The sequence below is a fragment of the Dipodomys merriami genome, unplaced genomic scaffold (genome assembly GCF_024711535.1).
Source record: "Dipodomys merriami isolate MVZ:Mamm:240054 unplaced genomic scaffold, mDipMer1.0.p SCAF_2, whole genome shotgun sequence".
NCBI lineage: Eukaryota > Metazoa > Chordata > Mammalia > Rodentia > Heteromyidae > Dipodomys > Dipodomys merriami.
Genome location: NW_027203381.1, coordinates 101,868,727 through 101,895,601, shown reverse-complemented (window position 1 = coordinate 101,895,601; position 26,875 = coordinate 101,868,727). Strand labels below are relative to the sequence as shown.

The following is a 26,875-nucleotide window of genomic DNA, read 5'->3' as shown; positions in this document are numbered from 1 at the left end:
CTGATATTTACTGAATAGACAAGTGTGGGAGAAATCCTACCACCCTGAGCCTTGGTTTTATCATTTGTTAAATGCAGGTAAACATCACAAGCTGAGAAAACACAGATGGCCCTCAAGGCAAACATTTCCCACACTCCCACTGGTGCTCGAATCAGAGTACAAAGAAATCAACAGAATGTGATCAGAACACCAGGCTGTGTCTTTAATTTTGGAGCTTTGGTGTCCCTAAACTCTCCTGGATTAAGAAAGGCAAAAAGTCAAAATCTGCTTACCCAGTCAAGGTAACAGACTATTAACAAAGACAGTAAAGGAGAGATTGATTGTAACAGCTACCATTCTATTGCCAAACCCTGTAATAGCAAATCGTTTTCTATGTCCTAATAGACAAATCAGTCAGAAACTAGGAAGCCCTCTGAATAAATATAACAAAAATGCCTAAAGCCTTTGGTTAATTTGGTAATAACAATCCTGGCTTTATCATATCAGTGGGAGAAACATGTTTATTTTAAAATAAATATTGAATATTTTACTCCACCTTCTACTAGAACAACTGCACAACCAAAAAAGAGGAGATATCATAAGTTTCAGTACAATATAGACATTGAGTCAAATGGATTAAAATCTACATTTAAAAAGTAGCACTATGGAATTTTGAAGACAATAAGAAAAGATAAACTCTTTAGTGTCTAGGGCTAAGTAGAAGGATTTTTTAAGAATAAAATAAATATAACAATGTATAAAACTAAAAATTGGTAAAAATAGACTATATCAAGTGTAAAGTTTGACTTGTGAAAGGCCATCTGTAGACCTTGAAAATACTTGATGTGGTAGTAGTGTTTGAGAACACTCTAAGCTACATAGTGACCTCTTTGGGATTCATAGAAAATCATCTTTCAAAAAAGGAAAGAAAAAAATAAGAAAAGAAAAACAACAAGAAAAAAAAGGAGATTGCAGGAATAAATATTCAAATTACATATATAACAATAGACTGATATTTAAAATATATAAGCAAGTCTAAAAACTCAACAGTTTAACAAGAATATATTGAAAATGAATAAAGGTCAGGAGCAGATTTTACACAAATGGCAGGCAAATAAAAAGATACTTGAGGGGCTGGGAAGGTGGCTCAGTGGTAGAGCACTTGCCTTGCATGCATGAGGCCCTGGGTTCAATTCCTCAGCACCACATAAGCAAAAAGAAAAAAGCCAGAAGTGGCGCTGTGGCTCAATTGGTAGAGTGCTAGCCTTGAGCTGAAGACCTGAAGGACAGCGCCCAGGCCAGAGTTCAGGCCCCACGACAGGACCCCAAAAAAAAAAATACTTGACATCATAAGTTATCAGAAAAATCAATGCAGAACCAGTATGAGCTATGATTACATATTAAACTAAAATGTAGACAACCCAGCATACTTACAAAAACTCAGATACACTGAATTGCTTTTGAAATTGTAAAACTGTATGCTACTCTATAGTTTTCCATTATTTCATTGAGCTAAATATAAGATTACCAATTACTTTATAAACGAATTATTGCAACCTCAGGTATTTTCCTCAGTGAAATATTTTATGATAGCCCTAAACTAAAAATAGCTCAGATGCCCTTCCTCAGGTAACTAAACAGTTGTCTGTACCATAGAATATTAGAAAAAAATGTCCAGACCATTCAAAAAATAGAATGATAAATTAATTTCCAGGAATTATACTTAGTGGAAAGAGCCATCTCCAAATGGTTTTATGCTGAATAATTGTTGAAACACATGGGTGGTGGCCAATAGTAAGAGTTGGGATGTAAGGAGGAAGTTGGTAATGATTTTTAAAGTGCTAACCTGATTCAGCTCATCTTCAGTGGAGACAGGTTACCCAAATGTCAGGCAGGTTCCACAATCCTGAATGGAAGGGTTTTAAAAATAAATATTGACTTTACATATCCTCTTTGCCACAGATTTTGCAATTAGTGCAGCACTGCACAGTGAGAGAAATAACCTGCTTGCTGAAAGGCCAAACAGTTACATTCTGAATTGCCATCAACTAGAAAGCTCAACCTTAACCCCTAGGGAAATTATAGCAACATCAAATAGAGTGCTATTACATTTATATGAGCAGAACTTGAAAGCAGGGACCCAACATAGGTTCAGAAATACAAGTCTTGTCAAACTGCCAAGGCTGGCATATCAGTGGAACTTTGTATGCTGAAGTTCATTGAACTTGAACTTCAGCAAAACATTGTACAATCACATTGCAAACTTATAAAGAGATTGAAACTATAGACCCATCAAAATATTTGAGCAGATCTATACTTTATTAAATGACCAATTTAAGTATTTTCATTACTGGGGGTAATCTATCTGAAATATTTATATACCAATTTATATGAAACTTTGACAATGGAGACCTAAAGATATGGATAAATATTCTTCTTTTTATTCTATTTTTTTATTGTCAAGGTGATGTACAGGGGTTTTACAGTTACATAAGTAAGGTAATAAGTAAATTTCTTTTCAAACTTGTTACCCCTTCCCTCATTTTCTTCTAGTTTTCCTCCCCCTACTTCCAACCTCCAAGTTGTACAGTTCATTTCTAACACATTGTCTTGTGTATATCATGGTTGCATTGGTTCCCCTTTGTCCTTTGTCTCACCATTCTGTTGCTCCCATATCCCTTCCCTAATTCAAATAAACACATATGATACCAGGGTTCTGACTCCACTAAAATCTTAAATTCTAACTCTCAACTCAGGAGAGAAATGGTTAAATGATTTTTGAAGTTAGGCTTGCATGTTTCTGGCAGTTTCTTCATCAGTATTTTAAATAATTTTATTAAAGCCAAGGTGAAATCGATCTGGAAAATTTTGAAGCACATTCATGAAAGTGTTAAAAAATTAGAACTCTCTAGAAAGTATATTTGCTTACAAGTTCTTGGTGAGCTAACAGTGTAATTTACATATTCTAGTATACAGAATTCTTCCTTGGGGAAATTGGGCAGGTAGATCAAAGCACTGTACATGAAGGACAAAACTGAAGTAGGAAATTGACCCAACGACAAGGCTAGGGATAAAGGCAAAACTATAAATCATACAAACAGTTGATTAAATTAGGGCTATTTAGCAAGGGAATTAAAGAATTTGAAGGGATCAAAGTTATTTTTAAGTGCTTACAGATTATCATATTAATATGAACATTGATATTTTTCTTCTCTTTTTATGACTGGGATGTCTTGGGGGGGGGGGAAATCTACTGGAAGATTTAGTGTGTGCCTCACTGAAAGGACATTGTCTTCATTACAACCGTCAAGCAGTAGAGTGGAGACTTGGTGTAAATAGAACCATTGTCAGGATCCCATTATACAGAGAAAGACTAAACTGGATATCATTTCTGATTCTTTCCCATGCAATCATTTAGTCATTATAATGCATTGTATATAAAATCCATAAAAATTTTTCTTAGTAGTTGGAAATAAGTTTTCTAGAAAAGAAGGAAGCCACTTCTATTGGATAAAAAGGCAGGGTTTTGTTTTTGTTTTTTGGGGTAATATTTTCTGGACATAACATAAGAAAGCACTAATTGCTTCATTATATAATATTATCTAACTTAGCATGCGTCTATAAAGAACAAATCCTCTGGCAGATCAGTTTTTAGAAACAAGACTCCAATACATGAATATATATAAACTGTAAGGACTATGAGAGACTAATTCAGAAACATTTTTTAGGGTGTGTATTTTCTCAACAATATTTGCTATAAAATATCCAAGATGCCAAAGAAAAGAATTCTAACCTCAGGAGAGTAGAAGTAGATTGGCAACATCTACAAGACTCTTGATAAAAGCAGGACAACCTAAATGTAATTATTTCAAAAGTCTTTCTAGGGAACAGAGAGATATCTAACTATCTAAAATAAAGTTAGCAAAACTTGTGGAAAGCAAGAAAGCAATAGTGGTTTCTTTTACTATGTCAGTAATATTAACTTGTTCTTGTTTTTTTTTGTCTCTGATTCAGGGTTTTGCTGTTTTCCATTTTTACTTATTTATCTTTTTAAAGATAAAAATACATGCAAAAGTAGATAACGATGAATACTTAACGTTAGATTTAATATTATAGTGCTTGCTACTGCTGAGGAAGGTTCCATTCTATTACCTGGTCTCCTTTTATTATATTAAAGAAAAAATATTCCAATATTAAATAAGTTTTACTACATTAAATAAAATAAATATGTATTCAAGCTTGAAATAAACCTTAACTTCTATATTTCAATACATATTCAATATATATTTTCCATGATTAAATTTTAAATAATCATAGAATAATTTAATTATGATTTCAAGCAAGTTAATTATTGATAACTGGATAATTACAACTCATTTATACCTCTATTATATTCAACTTGCTTCAATATTTTAATTAATATAATGTGGCAAGCATTTTTTTTTTGTCAGTTGTGGGGCTTGAACTCTGGACGTGGGTGCTGTCCCTCAGCTCTCCAGCTCAAGGCGAGTACTCTACCACTTGAGCTACAGTGCCATTTCTGGTTTTCTGGTGGTTTATTGGAGATAGGAGTCTCATGGTCTTTCCTGCCCAGGCTGGCTTTGAACCATGATCCTCAGATTTCAGCCTCCTGAGTAGCTAGGATTACAGTCATGAACCACCAGCACCCAGTTGTGGCAAACATTTATATTCCTTATAAAATTAAAAATAATATTTGATGCTAAGATCATGTGGTCATAAAAGTTTATTCTAACATAGTGTCAGGATAACAATCTTTGACTTTGGAATATATCTTCATAAATAACCATTATTCTTCCAGAGAATATTGGAAAGCTTGAGAATCCTCTTTCGCTCAGACTTGATGACAAACAAGACACAATTGAATGTTCTACATTACCTTCAATTCTAGAACCTCTACTAGAGAAAATTTATTGAGATTCCAATGTTCATAATACTGTTTTACCCCAGGAATACCGAATGACATCACCATTTAATCCTCAAATGGTGGAAATTTTAGTCAAATCTCCATTTCCCTGTTACACAATTGGCGATTCCTATATATTAAAATCCATATACTAAAATATATCTCAAATCCATTCTTGTCTTACTGTATGCTCTGGTTAGCTCAGCTCTCATCCTCAACCTTTCTCACTAAATTATAACCTATAATCCGAACTAGCTTTCTTGTTCAAGCTCCATCAACCTTTATCATTTTGCTTGGGGATCTACAGAGCTATCAGTAATCTTCTTTAAAGAGAAAGTCTTTATGTATAAGTCTTCTAAAAAGTTTTACAGTACTCTGGATAAAATTCAAAGTTCTTAATATGTTATGAAATGCGCCTCATAACACAGTGCCTGTGTACTGTCACTAGATCATACAGACACTGTGTGCTCTGGTTGTATCACTGCCAATACACCATCCTATCACATCCCTCTTTGCTTCAAGCAATGACATTTGTTTGCTTAGATTACCCTCGTCATTCACCCTTAATAGATCTTGAGAGGGAGGAGAAAGAGAATTGTGGAAGACTCAGTTTTTAGGTTACTCTGGGAAGACAGAATAAAGCTACAGGAATTTGCAAAGATTATTAATATTTATCCATCTCGTAGCTCCATCTTCTGTCAGGTTTTCTTCGCTTGTCTTTTGTCCAACTCACACCAAAGCCACTTATTTAGACACATGTCCTTAAACAGATGGTTTGGCAAGTCAAGAAATAATCCTGTCTGGGTACTTGTGGCACACGCATGTAATCCTAAATATTTGTAAGTCTGAGAATTGTGGTTTGAAGCCAGTCTTGGCAAACAAGTCCATAAAACTATCCCCTGTGAAATAGGGGGAGCAAAAGGTAGACTGTGGGTTTTATTTTCAAGTAGTAGTGTGAAAATGCAAAAAAAAAAAAAAAAAAAAAAAAAAAAAAAAAAAAAAGCGTGGCTAGAGTATAAGCTCCTAGGTTAAAGATCTGGTGTCAACACACCAAAAAGGAGGAAGGAGGGAGGAAAGGGGAAAGGAGGGGAGAAGGAGGGAAGGGAAAATGGAAGGGAAGGGAAAAAGGTAGGGAAGGGAGAAAAATTCTTTTCTCTGATCTCACACCTGTAATCCTAACTTCTCAGGAGGCTGAGATCTGAGGATTGAGGTTCAAAGCCAGCCCAGGCAGGAAAGTCCAAGAGATGTTATCTCCAATAAACCACCAGGAAAAAAAATCAAAGTGGTGTTGTGGCTCAAGTGGTAGAGTGCTTGCCTTGCCTTGAGCTGAAGAGCTGAGGGACAGCACCCAGGCCCAGAATTCAAGCCCCACAACAGACTATATATATATATATATATATATATATATATATATATATATATATATATATATATATATATATGTATACACACACACACACACACACACACACACACACACACATAACTTGACTGTGCATCAAGATTGGGTTAGTTCTCATATCTAGTTTATAGTACCTACACACAAAAAAGGAGGATGGAAGGGAGGGAAATGGTGGAGGGAAGAGAAGGGAGAAAAAAAATCTTCTATGTATCAAAATTGGTTTAGTTCTGGTATCTAGTTTGTAGTGCCTAGATGATACTACCAAACATCTTACAATGCCAAAAACACTCTCACTCTCCCCCATTCAAATAAAATGAAATAATACAATAAAATAATAAATAGCAATAAGATAAAATGATATCCAGCTCAAAATGTCAATAGTGACAAGATGTAAAAAATCATGATCTAGATTCTTAAGCATTAATATAATAAGCATGTTAACTCCTACATATGACACACTATTATGTTTGCTTTAGTGATTTGGAAAATGCTTTTATCTTTGCCCATCACTCATACAGATTTACTGAAGAATGTGAAGGAAAGTGATACAAAGGATGACATTGTCCAAAAAAGAAAGGTACTCATTACCTGACTTATGAAATAGTAATCCCTTTAAACAACACATTAATAATAATAAATTAGATTTTAAGAAAAAGCTAATAATGCTTCCTCTGTTTAAATAGGAGTCTCTTCAAGAAATCTATGTATGCTATTGCAATCTGCATGGTAGGAATTTTGTCTTGAAATTGAAAACTGTGCCCACAGCACTTTATCTCCACTATAGACCCACATGACAGATTTTGAATTTGTTGATCCATGTTCAGAGTCAAGGATTTAGACCCAAGGGTAAGAACCAAATATATAATGTTGACCATATCATCTCACAAGCTAGAACACAACTGGTTTACCAGTAGGAGCACAATATGTATCCATATGTAGAGTGCTGTGCAAATTTAATAAAGTTTGTTAACAAAGCTTGTTAAAGAGTTTTCTCAGCTAAGGAAAAGGTATGTTTTATAAAAGTTGAACTCAGAGGGCTCAGAAGATGGCTCAGTGGTAGAGTGTTTGCTTTGTATGCATGAGGCCCTGGGTTGGATTCCTCAGCACCACAAAAGCAGAAAAAGCTGGAAGTGGCCCTGTGGCTCAAGTGGTAGAGTGCTAGCTTTGAGCTGAAGAGCTGAGGGACAGGTAGCACCCAGACTCAGAGTTTAGGGCCCACAACTGGAAAAAAAAAAGTTGAACTCACCTGCCCCTGGTACTGACCTTGGTCCTTTTTGTTCAAGGCTAATGCTCAACCACCACAGCTCCCCTTCCAGGCTTTTGATGATTTAATTTAGAGATAAGTATCAGGGTACTTTCCTGTCCTGACTGCTCTCATCCTCAGCCTTCTGTGTGGCTTGGATTAATGGTGTGAGCTAACTGGCTTTAAGTTTCATTTCATGTAATTAGTGAAAGGTTATCATTGGGTACATCTCTGTACTAAAAATCTATGTACTTTGTTGAGATTTTTGAAAAACTTGACAGGTAACATTAATTTATTGCCTTTTCACCATGTTCTTTTAATTATTTCTTTATGGTATGTGTGTATTGTGTAAATGTGTATGTGCACACAGACATGCAAGTACACATAGGGGCAAGTGTGTAAATATATACACAGAAGAGAAGTTTGAGATATTTTCATCCTGTTCCTAATACAGAGAGTTTTTCATGTTGTATACAGCTCACCTTATACTAAAGACTGTGTAGTTTGTTATAGATGATATTAAAGTCACTTCAACTAATTCTTCTTACTGAGAAGGTGAGGCCAGTTCAAAATCACACATCTGAAATTTGCATATCAGTATGAATTCAAGGGGGCTTACATAAAACAAATATATGCCTTGTATCATAAGCAATAAAGACTTGGCATCTGTCCATGTCCTAACAAATCTATATCTCAATAATAATTTTTATCTCAAGCTATCAAACTGAGCACTAAAAAGACCTTTGCATGAGATTGAAAATTCTAATAAAAAGTAAAATTCTAATAAAAAGATAAAGTAACAGAACATTCTAACATGCTGTTAGAATCTGTCAAGAATCTTGTTTTCATTATCAGGTTGGTATTATCAGTTGTTGCTTTTGCCATCTCCTGCCTTGTACTAAACAAGACAAAACCACTGTTCTATCAGAAAGATTTTATTTTTATGAAATATAGGCAGAGAAATGAAATGATCATGTTTGCCCACTCTTTCTGCACTGGAAGTTAGGCATATTTATTAGCTCCCAAACAGCATTTCAAGCTGGCATTTGGATCATTTCAATAACTAATGTTTGTTTTATCAACAATGGTTTAATTTGACAGTCTGCATAATGTATGTTCAATAACAGTGGCATGTTTGATGGATAAATGCCTAGGAAAAAATTCAAATTGGCTAATAAATAAAATTGAATTTTGAGACTCCATTTATTTTAAGGAAACTTGTCATGGGTTATTAACTGTACTGAATAATGGCTTGTTTATGTCCATGCATAAATAATTTCAAACAAATTGGGATGGCATAGTAACTATCATACTTCAGTTACTTGTAAATATAAGTAAACTCAAGCTTTCAGTCTCCTAGTACCAGATATTGCGTTTTTAGACACAATTTCTACTGTTGAAAAACTTATGATATAAATGCAAGTAGGCTTCCACATGACTTATATAAACTAATAATTTAAAGATTCAATATGTCTATTAAACTTAAAGTCTTACTATAAATCAATGACTGATTTCTCAACATTGTAGAACTGAAAGAATTTTTAAAGTTATTGTAATATCAATGCCTAGCGTTGTCAATGTAAAGATTCTAAATCATTTCATCTGGGTGATTTTGTTGATGCTATTATTTCTGTTGTTATTGTTAATGTGTCTAAATCAGTCAAATTAGCTGGAATTTTTGATCTCCCAAATAATCGTATGTGGCAATTCTCAGGAATCCCTACTGGAGCACAGAGTTCTAATGTACATTGCTTATAAGAATCTCCTGGGAAGTTGAAATCGAATTTCTAAATGCTAATAATAGTTTTTCTCTTTAATGGCAGCTTTCTGAGCATATCATTTTAACACCAGGCAGTACTTTCTCTAGGAATTACCAAGATAATCTTTGTTCTCAAGGAGTTTATCTATAGGAATAAAATGGACAATCCAGAACGACAAATAAAGCAAATGTCCCAAGAGAAATACAAACTGAGGCTTTTTAAGAGCTTTTCTAGGTGTGAGGAAGGACCAAAAATAAGTTAGGAAACAAATAAATGAAAAGATTTGTAAGAAGGTGGAAATTAATCGACATTTTCAATATGTGTGGTTAATTGCTTTAACCTTGTTAATGCCTTCAATCTTTATAATTGCCTGATAATCCCATTGGCTAAAACAATTTTCACCTTCTTAGTACTATAAACAGAAATCCTACATGTTTACATTTTATTTTGCAGAGTTTAATAGGGTTAACACATGTCATTGAGTTACTGAGCCATCCGATATATGGGCTCTACAATTCCATTCTACTTTAAGAAGAGGAGTAGGAGGCTCAGGGTATGAATGAATTACTCCATTTACAAAATTAGCAAGTGGCAGAGTTGAATGTAACACAAATCCCTCTGAGTCTTAAATAGTTCAGACCTTTTGTAACAGCTCAATTTGAAGTGAATCCATTGCTTAGCTTGGGCTAGATTCCAGACTTCTCCAACCTGAATTGCTTTCCAAGGATGGGCTGAGCCATACCAACATTTAATGTACCATAATTTTAGTAACTATAACTCAATGTCTCTTTTAAAAATTAACTATTCAAAAGTGAATTCAAAATTGATTCTCTAAAGTATTAAAAAAATAACCAGAACGTTTGCTATGTCATTTTTTAACCTTACTTGAACTTCTTTCTTTCTCTGTATGAACTCTCTGATCATACTTAATACCTGGATCTTGAGTAATTTTAATAAGCTTAGCTAGAGTAGAATATTATGAAGACTCAAGAGAGTGATGGAATTGAGTGCCGGCTCTGGGAATCTGCCTCTTGGTAATTCAGTCCTGTCCAATCCTTTTGCATGCTTTATTAGGAACCATCTATTCTGTTCTCTTCATGGGCTGCTAAATAATTCATTTGTATATTATTCAAAGTGTCTAGGACCAAATTCCAGTTCAATGATTCACTCAATGGATAAATGTCCAGGAGTAGAATTGCTGGGTCATAGGGCATGTTTACTTTTTTTTTTTTTTTGTGGTACCTGGCACCATGTTTTTAAATTAACTTTTCAGTCATCATCTGGAAAGAAAACATTCTTGAGTAAAATCATTATAAACAGCATGTCTACTTTTTTATGGAACCTCCACATTGCTTTCCAGAGTGCTTTCCAGGGCAAACTAAAGCCACCAGCACAACCATACTTATGGCAGTATTATTTATCATAGCCAAAATATGGAATCAACCTAGATGTCCCTCAATGGACAAATGGACCAAGAAAATGGAATAGTACTCATCAATTAGAAAGAATGTTATTGAACCATCTGTAAGGAAATGGAAAGACTTGGAAAATATTATATTAAGTGAAATAAGCCAGAACCAAAGAAATATAGACTGCATGTTTTCCCTCATGTGTGGTAAGTAGAATGTGCCTATAAATCTACAAGTAAACAGACTGAATGACCAAAACAAAGAAATAAAACTGGAACATCATAAATTATATAGGACCCTAATCATTAACATACCAAAAGAGGCTAAGCATAGAAGAAATGGGCAAAGGCTCAGTAGCTATGGACAGATGACCACATAAAGTAATACTCTATGAAATGAACTCTAAAATGGGGAAAGGAAAGACATGTTATGGTTGTCATTGTTGCTGTATTTGTTCTCTTTTCCTTTTGTATTGTTTTTTACTTTGCATTTGGGAAGGTAAGAGAGGATACCTAAAGGGCGGAACAAGGATGAAATGATACACTGGTGACACTCACCAGACATATGTAGAAACATTGTGAGAGATTGACAGAAAGGGAAAAATGATAAAAAAAAAAAAAAAAGAACAAAACAAAACAAAACAAAACAATTGTACTGATTGGACCTGATTCATGTAACTGTAACCCCTTGGTATATCAACTACACAAAAACAACATATAACAAAACAATAAAGCCCCCCAAAAAAAATGAAAAAAGGAAAGATTCATTCAAGGAACTCAGTAATGCTTCTGGATTTTTTTTAAAGTCAAGGCAATGACACTTAGGATAGAATACAGAACTGGGGTTGTCTTCTCTGAGTGGGCCTCAGGAATAGTGTTTGATTTCCTCAAAGGAAGAGATGTAATGATATGAATCAAAGGCTATGGACCAGGTCTCTTAGCAAATCTTGAGTCCAGAGCTATACAGGGAGTTGGTCATATAAGCACAGACAGTTTTGCTTACTGATCTTAGATGCTCAATCCCTATTTCTGCTATGTCACCCCTCAGAGATGAAACTGTATACTATGATTCAGAGAATGTAGTGAAATAATGAAATAAGTATTCATCACAAATCACATTGTTGGAATGAAATAATCTGGCATGGCCCAAAGCCTAAGTAACAAACACACTCTTAACAAAATATACCCAGAGTTTAAAGATTTCCTCCCAAGACTCTGTCAGGAGCTCATTCCCTTTGTAAATATGCAGTCAGAGTGTCCCACACACCTGCTAAGTTAGCCTTTTATTGTAAATTAGATACTATTTCTGTTTGATCACCAAGTTCCTGCATGAAAACTTCCTTTCTCTGTAATACTTATTTGAGCCTTTTGGTTAACTTTAAAATCTAGATAGAGAACTCTGAGAAACATTGTAAGAATAGCATTTATTGGAAGTCATATATTTTGCATGGATTGGTTTAAGTTTTGCTCTACACTGGTAACGGGGAATGCTTCAGGATTTCTCACAGAGCATCTTTGACTTACCTTTACTTTTGTACTCAGAAATGAGTAGAAATTGACAATGAAAAAGGGTAACTCTATTATATCTACTAGCTGAGGCTGCCCAAGAGCTTCTTTGGTGTGTATATACCTTCACCTATTTGCAGACACTGACTATGGACTGTGATAGAAGTTAAAACAAACGGCAGGCCTATTCTTTACTTCCCCAAAGCATGGCAAAATGAGCCTACAAACAATTTAGAAAACTCCTCGAAGGATTGACATAGTAAGGACTCACAACCCTAGGACAGGACAGATCTTCTTTCGCCTCTAGTTCATTTTGATCATTTTGAGCTTGAGTAAGAGAACAACTATTACCATTATAGCATGAGCCAGAACAGAATAATATCAATATATAGGAATTTTATGTGCAGGAGAGTAGGATACTCTGGTTTGATCTCAGGGCCTCATACTTACTGGACAAGAGATCTACAACTTGAGCCTTGCTTGAAACCTTTTCTGCTTTGAGTTAATTTTAGATAAGGTCTCCTATTTTTTATTCAGGTTGATTTGCAATGCTGACTGTTGTAAATATACCTCATGGCTTCCCAGGTAGCTAGGATTACAGGAATGTCTCCTCACTATACCCTGTCCATACAACTTGTTAATATTTAATATATTTTTTTCTATTCCTGTATTTTAGATTTAAGAAAGCTAACCAAATAATGTAACATGTCCCGTCTTTCATCTCAAAGAGAATTTATTTCTTTTTACCAGTATTGTTTGTGAGAAGAAAGCCTAATTCTTTACAAAAGTTTTCATAAGTACTTTTTTATCAACTGAAACACCCAGATTGGTTCACATAAATAAAATTAAAACTAAAAGTAGCAGTCAAAGCACTATGACAAACTTCCACCAAAATAATAACCCCATAAAAGTTATGTGACTGCTAGCACTGTTGTCAATTTTTAACTTTTTACTTCTAGCTCTTTAAAAGAGCTAGAAGGCACTATCATACCATGAATGCCCACCTGAGAGAACATGAATGTTTTCCTACTTCACATGAATGTTGTTGTTGTTGTTGTTTTTAAGTATTTTACCTTATATATCATAGCCTAGATTCAGGATGATATTATATTTTATCACAATTGACTGACTGTGATATAAGTAAAGATCTAGGTGCATTTTGCAAAATAAATACTAAAAACATGGAGATAAAAGTAGATTTTCATTTGTTTGTGCTTTAACTTCATTGATGTATTAGCTGAGTAGAATGGTGGGAGAGCCTGTAAGAAAAACTAAAGTGTGTCCACCCTCAGGAGTAATTCTACACAGTGACTCCCTTAACATCTGGGCCACTTCAGAAAAAGGAACCATTTTCAAGGGCCACTTGGAGTTTAAGTAATCATAAACCCCCAAGCATCCCATTCAAGTCCAAAGAGAATGAGAAAAAAAGGGGGAAAAGAAACAAATCTTCCAGTAGTCTTTCAAAATATCTGCTTTCTAATGAATCGCCTGAGGAAAATACTTTATTTTATAGGAGGGCAATGTTTTGTAATATACTGAATATGGTTTTCTTCTTCCTTTTATTCATTTTCTGCTTTCTACTTGGAGAGAGCCACAATTTTAGGTCATTCATAACTACTACCATATTTGGAGTATATCTTCTTGATAGAAAAGGGATATTAAAGTTATTGTCTAACTCCAGGATATTATCATTATAAAGTAGCACACACCATTAGAGAGAAGCTCAGTGAAGGACATTATCATTATGTATTAGCACACACCATTAGACAGGAGTTTCAACTGAAAAACCTACTGAGGAGAATAGATTCATAACCGCACAGCCCTCCTGGGTAATATAACTCAAAATTGTTAAATCATTCAGCTGAGGTGAACTCCGATCTCATGATTGGCATCTAACATCACTTTGAGCTTTTGGTGGTTATTTACTCGGCGAGAAACAGTTCTCTTTTTTGATTCAGACAGAGGTCCTAATGAAGCACCCAAGGAATTTTATCTCACTTCAAAGAAAGCAGAATTAAATGATAACAAAACTAATTATAATAAATACCATGGAGTTCAGCATATGTCTTGCAAATATATAACAAAATCTGAGTAGTGAAAATTAATCATTTGAATATTTTTGTGCATCAAAATGCAACCAATTTTGAGGGGGAAAATTATAAATGAAACCAAAGAAATAATACTATGTTTCATTTTTAAATCTGAGCATGGAGTAATGTCAAAGTGATGTTTCTTTGTTCCACCAAATGTCAGCTTTATTTATATAGGATATGACTAAATGCCATTTCTCCAAGAGGATTCCTTTAATATGCTACTGACACTCATGAAACATTCATGTGTGCTATGGATATTTGCCTATGAAGGGAAAAATGACAAATTCTGTATTTCTCAAATGAAAATTAATCTTGAATGAGTTTGACTATGTTCCTTTGCATTTTCTATGCCTAATGAAAAATCATTTGTAAATACAAGGTTTATTGAAGGAAAAAAAAAGGTTATGTCCAAGGATGTAACTCATCTGTACCACATTCTAGGAGTTAGTAGTTTCTATGTTTTACATGAGTGAGCTATTTTCGCCCTCAATTCCATATGGTGATATAAAAGTTTGAGTAAAGCTAATAAAATTCATTGTTTAATTATAATGCTATTTTATTGTTTAATATTGACCTTTTCAGAAATGATTCAGCCCCTCATAATCCCAGATATAAAACAGTGGATATATTTAGTTTATATGTATGTATGTATATATTTATAAACATTATGACCCATAGAAGAAACTTAGTTTTTTAACTAATATAAAACCTTATACTATAGGCACTACTTTTATACAAAATAACAAAACATAATGCTTAAATAGGGATACAGGTTGACTCATTGTAACAATGAGATGTACAAGACACTGTTGAAAACAAACTTTACAGCTTCAGGCTGGGGGGCCAGGGAGGAGTTGGAGAGGTGGGAGGGAAGGGATGGTAGAGGAAAAACAAAGGAAGGGGTAACAATGCTCAATGGAAAAATGTACTCATCACTTTGCTCATACAACTGTAACCCCTTTGTACAGTATCTTTACAATAAAAATATATATTAAATAAAAACAGAAAATAACAAAACACTGGTCTTGGGTATACAACAATGAGTGAAAATGAAATAAAATGAAAACAAACTCCATTTGAGTATTGTGTGTGTGTGTGTATATATATATATATATATATATATATATATATATATATAAATGCTAAGCCTAAATAGTTTTATAATTAAGGTGTTATTTTAGACATACAATGAAAAGTCTCTAGTATTGGAAGGCTAATAATAAATATGGAGGACATACTTATACTTTCAGCTGATTTTGTTGTCACATTTATCCCTTGAAAAATCACTGTATTGGAAAAGAAAATATGATTGTGTCAGGAAAAAGTCCAGTATCATCCCATAATCTTGTACACAACAAAAGAATGTACATATCTATTCTACTTTTATCTTTTGTTAAACAAAATAGCCATTTAGGCATATCTTTAGTTTTTCAGTATAGTTTTAGGGGTACTAAATTTTTCTATGATATATATTGTAAGATTCTCAAGTGAGTAAATAATGATTGATCATGATGTGAATATAGGTATCCTTCTTAGTAAGTAGAAGCTTCTTGTGAGCTTTGGTGGGTGAAGACCTCATATATGGCTGAATATGCATATGATCATGATTCCATGCATAACTGCATTATACCTTGAATTATGATCTAAGAATGAGTTTACTCAAATCCTTGTAAATACTACATAATAAGCTGATAAAACCAAGAATGATCATTATCTCAAGTGACTTCTAGTGCAATTGACATTGTTGAACCCACTGTATGTTTTCATATGTATAAGTTGATAGTTAAGAACCAAATGAATAGAATTATCTGCATTCACAATCTCGAAGTCATCAGCTACAAAGTATGGAAATTTAGAAACATTCATTATCTGTCTGGGTTTCAAGTTCCTCATCTGTAAATTAAACTAATACTTCATAGAGGTTGTTATTAGATTAAATGGAACTGACACTTTAAAATCACTTAGTACAGCACTACCTGAAACTTAGGTGTTATGTGAGTACCTGTTAATATAATTAGTTTGAAAAGAGAATTTTTGAAAATTCATTTTAAATCTAGTCTTCTTACAATTTATACATATATATGTATAGCACATATATGTACATATGCATATATGTGTATATATACATATATATATATATATATATATATATATATATATATATATATATATATATATATATCAAGGTACTGGTGGCTGATGCCTGTTTTCCTAAATATTCAGGAAGCTGAGACCTGGAAGAAGTTTGAAAAGTCTGTGAGAATTCATCTCCAATTAATTAGAGAATTAAATTGAGAAGCAAGCTATTTAAGCACAAAACCCTGATATCAAGCCCTGGTACCCAGAAGGAGGGGGCAAAGAAAAGAAAACACTCTACAATTTGTCAGTAATGAATCATAAAAAGCCAAACAAGAAAATTAATTATGAAGAAACTTATCAATTAAACTCTATTACCCATTCACATGATTCCTTGTTTTAGTCTATTTCTGTTCTCTTTCTTCTTATTAACACATTCTTTCAAACCATTAGTCTCTTTGAGAGTAACAACTGACAATCCCATTTATCTTGTTAACCTAAAACCATCTCTTTAGAGAAAAAAGAGATTCTTGGATGATATCTATTCTTCTGATCAGTTTCATCTTTTGCCACTTTTCACTTCTACAAAAGAATCTGCATACTTAAAAAAATCTAAAGAGCCAGATAATTCAGTACATGTAATTCTTTGTTGTCTGGTCCTAGTAGATCCTTTTAGTTTTGTGCCCTATCATTTGTTTAAAGCCATTAACTACCATTGTTCCCAAAAGTATCCATTCCCTTTCAACCCTCTGAATCCTTTGCATTTACACATATGATTCTTCTACTTAGAATGACTGCCTGTTCTATCCACCTGTCAGTTTCTATGCATACTCTGTTATTTGGCTATGTTCACTATTCCCAAAAGAATATTGAGAAGCTACATATGTCCAGACACCTGTCAGTAAAGAAAGTCACTCTTGAATACCAGTCAGTCCCTCAAGTCCAAAAGCATGACAGTATTCTGTGATCTGAGAACTGTCCCCAAACACCTCCTACTGTTTAGCACTGTTATGCTCAACAGATCCCTGAAATTTTCCTCTCTTAGTCCTCTGATACTACTCATTGTCTTCACACACACACACAAACACACACACACACACACACACACACACACACACACACACACACACACACACACACACACACACAAAACTAGTGAAGCAGCAACTATGTACTGTCTACAACCTTTCAGGCATAAAATAAAGTTACAAAACATTCTTCTTTGCTGTGCTTGTGGCTGAATAATAAATTTCAGGTTTAAAAACTTGTTCCATATTCATATCAATTGTAGCATTTTAACATATAAACATCTGACTTTATTGAAGGATATATGATGCTAAAAAGAAATTAAGTATATACATATATATTTGCATTTTATTATATAACTTATGTTCTAGTACAGAAAGAAAAATCCACATCCAAGGCCTTAAGTGTGTACTTATGTACACCAGAAATGCTGGCCTCACATGATAATTTATATCTTTTTGAAACATTTCTTTCACTCCTTGTGCTAAAAAAAACTTTTTTTTTTCTTTTTTGCTTATGTGGTGCTGAGGAATCGAACCCAGGGCCTCAGGCATGCAAGGCAAGCGCTCTACCACTGAGCCACCTTCCCAGCCCTAAAAAAAACTTTGTAGGTAATAGACCTGACATGTTCTGCAGCTTCAAACTGAAACAATAGTTTATTTCTCCAGATATATTTTTCTGCACTCCTTGACAGGAGAAGCATTAATTATCATTTGGGTTGAGTATCTACCAGATGCCAATTACTTTTAAGTATATTTTACTTTTAATTAAGTGGTACCTCTAAAGCCATGCAAATAGCACTACTTTTCAGCAGATAAAAATGAAACACTATTAACAGAAAAGATTAAAAAATTCATGGAATATTACTGGATGACTCAGTCTTTCTCTGTCCAGGAGGATATGGTCTCAAGCTTTGTTTTAAAGAAGGCTATATATGTTATAAACAATTTACTTCATTAAATAAGTCAATGATTATCTACTGTACATTTATGAACCCAGGACTGTGAAAGGAACTGTTGATTATATAAAGAAACATAATGTACGCTTCTTTTCCTCCTTCATTGAAGAAAATTGTAAATATACTGTCAACAGATAACACTTTGGCTGTGTTTGCTCAATAGAAATGTCACTAATCAATTTCTTCAAGTTGCATCACTGTATTTTTTAAATTTGTTTATTGCTATTATAAAGTTGATATATAGAGGGGTTATGGTTACATAAGACAGATAAACAGCACATTTCTTTTTTGAATAATATCACTCTTCCATTACTCTTCATTTCTGAAGTGCCTTCATGGCCAGGCTTTTTACAAAACTGGAAATTACTCATCCACAGAATAGTATTATTCCTGATTGCCCAGAAATATATCACTAAAATATCTTTAGAAACCACCAACATTTGTTTCTTTTGTTCTCTTTTTTGCCAGTTCTGGGCTTGAACTCACAGCCTAGGTATTTTCTGAGCTAGAACCACAGAACGACTTCTGTTTTTTCTGAACAATTTATTGGGGACAAGAGTTTCACAGACTTTCTAGCCAGGTTGGCTTTCAACTGCAATCCTCAGATTTCAACCTCCTGTATAGCTAGTATTACAGGCATGAGATACCAGTGACTGGCTCAATATTTCATCTTTTAATTTTCTATCCTTATTTGTCTCCATAACATCAAAAACTTTTGGTATAAAACACTGATTTATATCAAACTGCCTGTTTGATCTTATTTAAAAAAGTAATAAAGCGCTCTGAATCCAGCCTGTAGCTTATTATTTGACATATTTTGTTTGAGCTTCCTCTTATGAGTTTCTGTTGCAAAATACAGAATGAGTGAATCATGTTTATCCAGTAACTTACGCAGATACTAAGCGAGATTCTGTCTCAGGTACCTTTCATGACAGTAACCACAGAGCCATAGACCCATAGACCTTGTGGAGCAAGTAACCCAGAAAAGAAACAGACAAAATCTTAATGTAAAATTAAAGATATACTGAGCATTAAGCCCAACAGAACATGCTGAATAAATATGGAAAATACAATCAGAAAGAGAAGTTTCCAAAAGGCAATTTAGGGGAGACATCTTGATGATGTAACATTTGAGCAGAGGTCAAATAAGGCAAAGGAGGGAGGTATGAGCTCTGAGAGAAAGACAGTCCTGACAGAGCAAAGGCTCTGAGGCATCAATATGACTACCTTGTTTGAGGAGCCGCTAGGGAGTCAGTACAGCAGGCTAAAAATAAATAAAGGAAATATTAGCAGGAACCACGCTATTGTAAGGGGAAGGGGTCAGATCACATGGGACTTTGTAAGCCAATATCAGAACTTTAGTTCTGACTCAGAGAAAGATGGGAAGACACTAGAAGCTCTTGAATATATATATATATATATATATATATATATATATATATATATATATATATATATATCTAGCTAGATAGATATATAGCTAGATAGATATATATATATGTATATATGTATATATATATATATATATATATATATATACACACACATCTTTTGGAAGGATTGCTTTGCCTTTTGTCTCCTGAGAAGATGAAAAGAATAAGGCTAAAGTCAAAGCAGGCAATTGATCCAATGAAATGATCCAGGTGAAAGACAGATTATTGTACTAATTCAGTGTGGGAGTCGTGGAGGCAGTGACAAGGGCTTCAGTCACACATGTTTTCAGGCAGCACCACCCAAGTTTGACAATAAATTCCATATATTAAGAAACCAAAACAAGACTAAGCATGGAGTGACGCTGAGGTTTCTCTTTTGAGGAACAGAAAGGATGAGATTGCCAGTTATTGAAATGAAGTATACTCTTGTAAAAGTAGTTTTCATGGAAAAGATCAGAGGAGTCAGATGTTAAATTTTATAAACCAATTAGACATATTAGTTTTAACAACTCACTACATATCTAAGTAAAATATCTAAGAAGATGGAGAACTTGGATATATAATCTTAGACCCCTAGGAGTAGGGGGGGTGGGGAAGTCCAGTACCAGCATTTTCTAGATATTAAACCTGAATCAAACTACTTAGTGATAAAAAGATAGCTATTTATTTTAGTAAAGCAGACAAGTTCTGATTTACGGGAAAACATGTGGTATCTCTCCATATGAGATCAGTAAGGAGAGACTTTTTTAAATACTAGGAATACTAAGAGACATATAAAAGTATTTGATGGTAAGAGGCTGGGGCGTGCAATTGATCTTATTTCATGGTAAGACTAGGTAAAAGACACAAATTAGAGAACAAGTCACAAATAAAAAACATGTATTGTTTAAATAATAACCATCATGCCTACCCATCATTTTTGTTAAAGAAGAAGTGCATTTGCATTCTCTTTTCTTTCATTTCATCTTTAAGTGGCCTGTTCCAATGTTTCTAGTTCAAGGAGTGAAAAGAGCTAAAATAATTCCTAAAGGACATTGTATTTGCAGAAACAAACCTATCTTATCAGTATAAAAGAGTTCTAGGTTCATCTGCAACATGCACAGGGCAGCACAATTTGTTTGTTGCCTCCTTCATCTCTCTTTATGCCTCCTTCTTTTTAGTGAACTTGCTCACTTTGGGGATTTCACTTCAGCTCTTCTACTGTGTAACTTAACTCTCAGCGATTTTTAGTCACTGAACTATGAAATCTTCATTTGAGCTTTGTAGTTCATCTCAAAGAGCAAATCTAAATGGATTGTGTCTTAACAGTTCCAGCAAGGCCATCCACATATTCATGATGCCAGGGATGAAGGCAACTGCTTAGCCATGTCCTCAGATAGGCACATTATGCATGTACGGAACAACTGGCTTTAGCATGCAGATGATGGCTGTTAAAAAATTTCTCACATCAACTGTCATGTCCCAGCAGTGCCAATTTATAAGAAGATGAAACAACTCTCTAATCCCTTAAACTGTTAATACATAGCTAAGAGTCCTTGTGCATAACTAATAAAATTTACATATACTAAGCTTCAATTTCTTTGAAGAAATGTTTTATTTGATTTTTCCAAAGTAGATATGACAAGTATTCCAGTATAGTAATAAAAAAAATACTGAAATGCACTTGGGAGGGCAGAGGAATGTAATAGAAGTTCAACATATAAATGAAGCACATTTCAGGGGTGCTTTCTTTTTGTACTAACTATTTCTGAAGCAGGAATGTTGCACACGATGTCTCTGAATGCGAAATCTTCCTGTGGTTGAATGGATACTTTTATCCTTTTTCAATGTTATTTTCCTATGTGTGCGTTTTGGGGATGATAATCCCCAAACTCAAATAGGTGTCCCAAAAGGCAGGAATGATTGAAAACCATAATTTAGTTACATTAACTACATTATAAGAATGAATGTTTGAAGTCTTCAGGGAAGAAGAAGAAGAAGAGAGAAAGAAAAGAGAGGAAAGGAGAAGGGAGGGAGAGATGGAGGGGGAAGGAAGAAAGAAAGAAAAAAGGAGAGGGGAGGATAGGAGACTAAGCAAACTGTACATATTAGATGTTAAGTCAGCGAAGAAGGCAGACAGCATTTAGTTTGGTGTCACAGATCAAAACGATTTTTAAGGCTTGTAAGTAGAATAAGTGACATCCTACCCATTTTTGTTCAGCAAGGAATTTAAAAAAGTATTTTTCATCAGTTCTCAGTTTGTATTCTTTCAGCTATTAAGATGAAAATATTTTGATTCCAAAATTCATTTTTCACAACTATAAAAATCATTAAATTAGATCATACCTATCTTCTTTAATGAATCTTCTCTGATTTTATATTTTTCTCTTAATACATAATTGTGAAAATTTCATCTAAAACATATTTCATTCAGAGTAGAATAATTTTTTATTATATTTACAAATATCTAGGAAATCCTATAACCTTTGGTTATTTTATGTTCTTTGCTTCTTTTTAGATTTCCAGTATGTAAACTCAAGCATTTTCTCTAAAAATAAAAGCTAAAGCAACAGAAATATTAAGTGTTTGAAATATAACTAATAACAATCCAATAAATGTAATTTTTTAAATAGGATAAGCTTTTATTCTAGAATTCACATTTTTTGTGCTTATCATTCCAAATACTTTTAATATATACAAAGTTGACATTATATAGCTAACAGAATCATAGATGTAGGCTTGGAAATGTGGCTAAGTGGTAGAGTGCTTGCCTAACATGCATGAAGCCCTGGGTCTTATTCCTCACTACCACATAAACAGAAAAAGCCAGAAGTGACTCTGTGGCTCAAGTGGTAGAGTGCTAGCCTTGAGCAAAAGAAACTCAGGGACAGCATCTAGGACCTGAGTCCTGGCAAAAAAAAAAAAAGGGGATTGTACTAGTTTTCATCTGCAGCTATTGGAGTATTTTTATGGAGTTAGAATACAAAATCCTCAGGTAAACAATTACGTCCTTGTATAGATAAAAATGATAGATTTTTATTCCGCAGCTTCTGCAGGGAGGGAAAGAGAAAGAATTATTGAATCTTAAAGACTTACAGCCCAATATGGATTGAGTGTCAAAGAATGGTCTATGGATCAAAAGTTTGAATATGAGTACTAGAGAAACAAAAATAAGCTGCTCTTGTGAATATAAGACAAGATATTAAACTCAGATCCCTACACAATAAAGTCTAGGAAAAGAGTATGTTAAATAGAAAAGAGATAGTTTAGTATAGATTTGGAGCGGAGCAAGGTCAGGGTATGAATTATCCATGTTAACTGTCAACTAACCTGCAAGCTAATAGTAGTCCAGTCACTTAAGCTCAGTAAAATCCTGTAATGTCCTCATGTATAAATGAGACTACCTACAACTCCTGGTTGAACAATTGGCAAACAGACCTTGAGATGGAAATGACAGATTCAGTTCTTTTGTCCCTGGCAAGCTGTCAGACATCCTTGCTTGCTTTCATGCATTACCTTAGTCAAGCACATAAAGGAAGTGCCTCAGGCTTACCTGTTAATACATTTCTCTGGCATCAGGGGCTACCTGAATTTAATGAAAGTAGCTTCCTTGAAATGTAAGCTAAATACAATCCTTATCAATATGGCAGAGTGAATCAGCATAAAATTTGGAAAACAATAGTGAAAGAAATAAACATTGGGTGGGGGGGGGGAGAGGCTGGGAAGGGATGGGAAGGGTAAACAAAGGAGGAGGCTACAAGGCTTGATAAGAGATGTACTCATTATCTTGCCCATGTAATTGTAACCCCTCTGTACAGTATTTTCACAATAAAAATATTTTAAAAAAAGAAATAAACATTACAACCTATAAATGGTATATTACTTAAGAGAATTATTATCTGTATGAAGTTCTACCTTCATATTATTCTAAGTACAGTATAAGGTTAGATTTTTCAGGTAATAAATGTTAAAACACTAGTGTATTAAAAATAGGTTTAACAGGGCGCTGGTGGCTCATGCCTGTAATCCTAGCTACTCAGGAAGCTGAAATCCAAGGATCACAGTCTGAAGCCAGACAGAAAGTCCATAAGACTTAACTCCAATTAACCACCAGAAAACTGGAAGTCATGTTGTGGCTTAAAGTGGTAGAGAACTAGTTGTTCGTGCAAAAGCTCAGAGACTGCCCAGGCCCTAAATCAAGCCCCATAAGCAACAACAAAGGAAAACAAAAACAAAACAAATAAACCAGCCTAGATTTAATCATACCATATAAGTTTGGATATTTAAGTATTTTTTTTGTAGTGAAGAAATAATCTTCAAATTGAAATGACCTATCTCTTCAGGTATCAGGGCAAATTGTTAGAAAAGCCATTTTTGTTATTATAACAACACTGTGAAAAAAATGTGCTAAGCAAATCATTAGTTGAATGAGTTGTAGAAAATATACATTGTATTCAGCTTGTTTAAGTGACAAAGAAAAATGCATCAGAGTATTGAGCTTTGAGATGATTATTGCTTGTTTAGCCTGTAGGGCATGATGTCACAAAGTGTTTACAGGATTATTGTAAGTTTAGTTAAATCTACATATTGGAAGAATTCCAATGGGGATATATCTTTGAAATAGTAAAAACTGATTTGTTGTGTCAAAACCAGTTACAGAGTCTAATAGTAATGTTCACATCAAACTATAAAAAAGTAGCTGAGAGCTATAAGATACAAAAAAATTTTCCGTATTTATGGTCAGATGAATAATAAAATCAGATATACATGTTCTTCAGAAGCCCAAACTGAGAGTTTCAGAAGATCTCATGTTGTAGATACATTTGCACATCTATTGTGAGTCTCAGTCAAAAGAGTCATGTTTTCTTTGAGGTAAAATTAAGAACAAGAAGCTGAGTGTTTTCAAAACCAGGTACTTCAGAAGCAGATAAAGGAGAATCAGGAGCAAAAAATATTAAGAAAGAGTTGAATACCTACAGTTGTAGGTATTCAGATTAGCATTTCAACAGTCACAGCCTCATCAGACATATCCAAGAGACTCCATCTCCAAAGTATTCAGCAAGAAGCCATGCTGGAGGTCAAGCAGTAGCAGAGCAGCCACGGCATGCAAGCACAAAATTCTGTGTTTAAATTTCAGCTGAATAAATAAATAAATAAATAAATAATAGCCTATCACAAAAAATAAATAGGATGTGATAGGATGTGATGACATGTTCTCTTCAATATACTCTGGAAGCAGAAGTAGAAGCATTCTAGTTTGAGACTGCACCAGACTGAAAAAAACAAAGTAAAAGTAAAAGGGATACCTGGTTTCAATGGTAGTGTGGTTGCCTAGCAAATACCAGGTCCAAAGTTAAAGCTCTAATACTGGGGTATGTTTGTATATATGTATAAATACATATATATGTGTATGTGTATTTGTACACACACATATACACACATGTATATACATAGCTCTATACATATATACATAGCTATATGCATATCTACATATATGTATGTGCATATATATATACACATATGTATACACACAGAAACAGAAAGGGAGAGAGGGAAGGATGAAATTAGTGGCAATGAGTGGAAAGAGCAGAAGTAATGGCCATTGGAAAGGACAGATGACATTCCCTTTTTTAGAAAAGGAAAAGACAGCAAGGGAAAAGATGAAGGATCCCTGTAGAAATTGCTAACCACTAGACTAGGTGACAAAGGAAATGTCCTGACTGTATTCACTGCATCTAAAAATGCGTTTCTAAGTACCTGCTCCTTTATTCTCATGGATGTAAGTACATAGACTGACAAGTCATGTCCAAATTGCTTTTGCCTGAACCAATTTGTCTATGTGACAAGCTTACAGGTTGGACACAATTACTGTTCCCACTTCATAGACAAGGAACTGAGGCAGTGAGCAGTTAAGCAATTTAGCCGAGAACAACTTGCTAATGAGATCAAGAATTGGATTTGCACCTTTCATCACTAACCCTCACTAACAAGCATTCCTGAGAGGGAGACAACCAGCACACCATTGCAGGTCTGTGATTGGATACATCTGTGCACAGTGTTGGCTTATTAAATTATTTTAAAGTGAGTCATTAAAACAATGTATCTGAAAGAAGAATGGATTACTTCTCTAGGTTTCCATAAAAAGTATCGATTGTCATAGACTAGGTGTCTTAAACAGCACCCATTTATTTTCCAGATAATGCTAATCAGTAGGCTTCCTCAGAGATCTCTCCCAGCCAGCAGATGGCCACCTCCACTCTCTCTTTACCTTGGCACATAGGATTTTCCTCTTGCAATCTGAACCTTTCTTTGTTTTTTAATATTATGATTGGTTTACATTTTGTTTTTACTGTATTGTGTGAAGCTATTTCTTTTTTCATTAGTTTTCCCCCCTTTTGGTTTATCCCCCGTTGCCACTGTTTTTGATTTTGGTATCCTGTGTCATATATATATATATACACACATATATATATATATATATATATATATATATATATATATATGTTTATTTGATTTGGGGAAGGGAAAGTGAATAACAAACTGTTATGACAAAGGACAAAGGTGAACCATTGCAACATCGATCCTGAAGAAACACTATATTGGAAATTAACAACAACTTGGGGGAGAGAAGTGGGAGGAGAGGAAAAATGGGAGAAAAATGAGGAAGGGGGTAACAATGTTTGATAAGAAATGTAATCATTACCTTATTATGTAACTGTAACCCCTCTGTACATCACCTTTACAATAAAAAGAAAGAAAGGAAAAGCTGCCACAATATAATCCAATCATTGCTCCCTGGACAGGGAAGTTTAACCTCTGTAATGTTACCTTTAGAACATTGTTGTAGAAACAACAAAGTCGAGAGATGCTAGTTACCTACTGGTAAGTAGATAGTAGAGGATTTTAAATCCTTAAAAGCTCCATAAAAGAGTAATACTGATTAATAAATAAAAGAATTAATTAATTAAGAATTAATTAATTAATTAAAGAATAATACTGAAGAAGAAGGTAGGAAGCCTAAATGATGGCATGCTGGCAATGGAGGTATAATGCTGGTAGCCTCAAGGAGAGTGGACTGTGGACATGTC

General features: G+C 34.1%; 1 protein-coding gene across 10 annotated transcripts in view; it reads left to right on the top strand.

The window, feature by feature from the left end:
• Robo2 (roundabout guidance receptor 2) overlaps positions 1 to 26,875 on the top strand; it is a 1,450,478-nt gene that overhangs the window by 542,189 nt on the left and 881,414 nt on the right. The gene's annotated exons all lie outside the window — the stretch shown is intronic.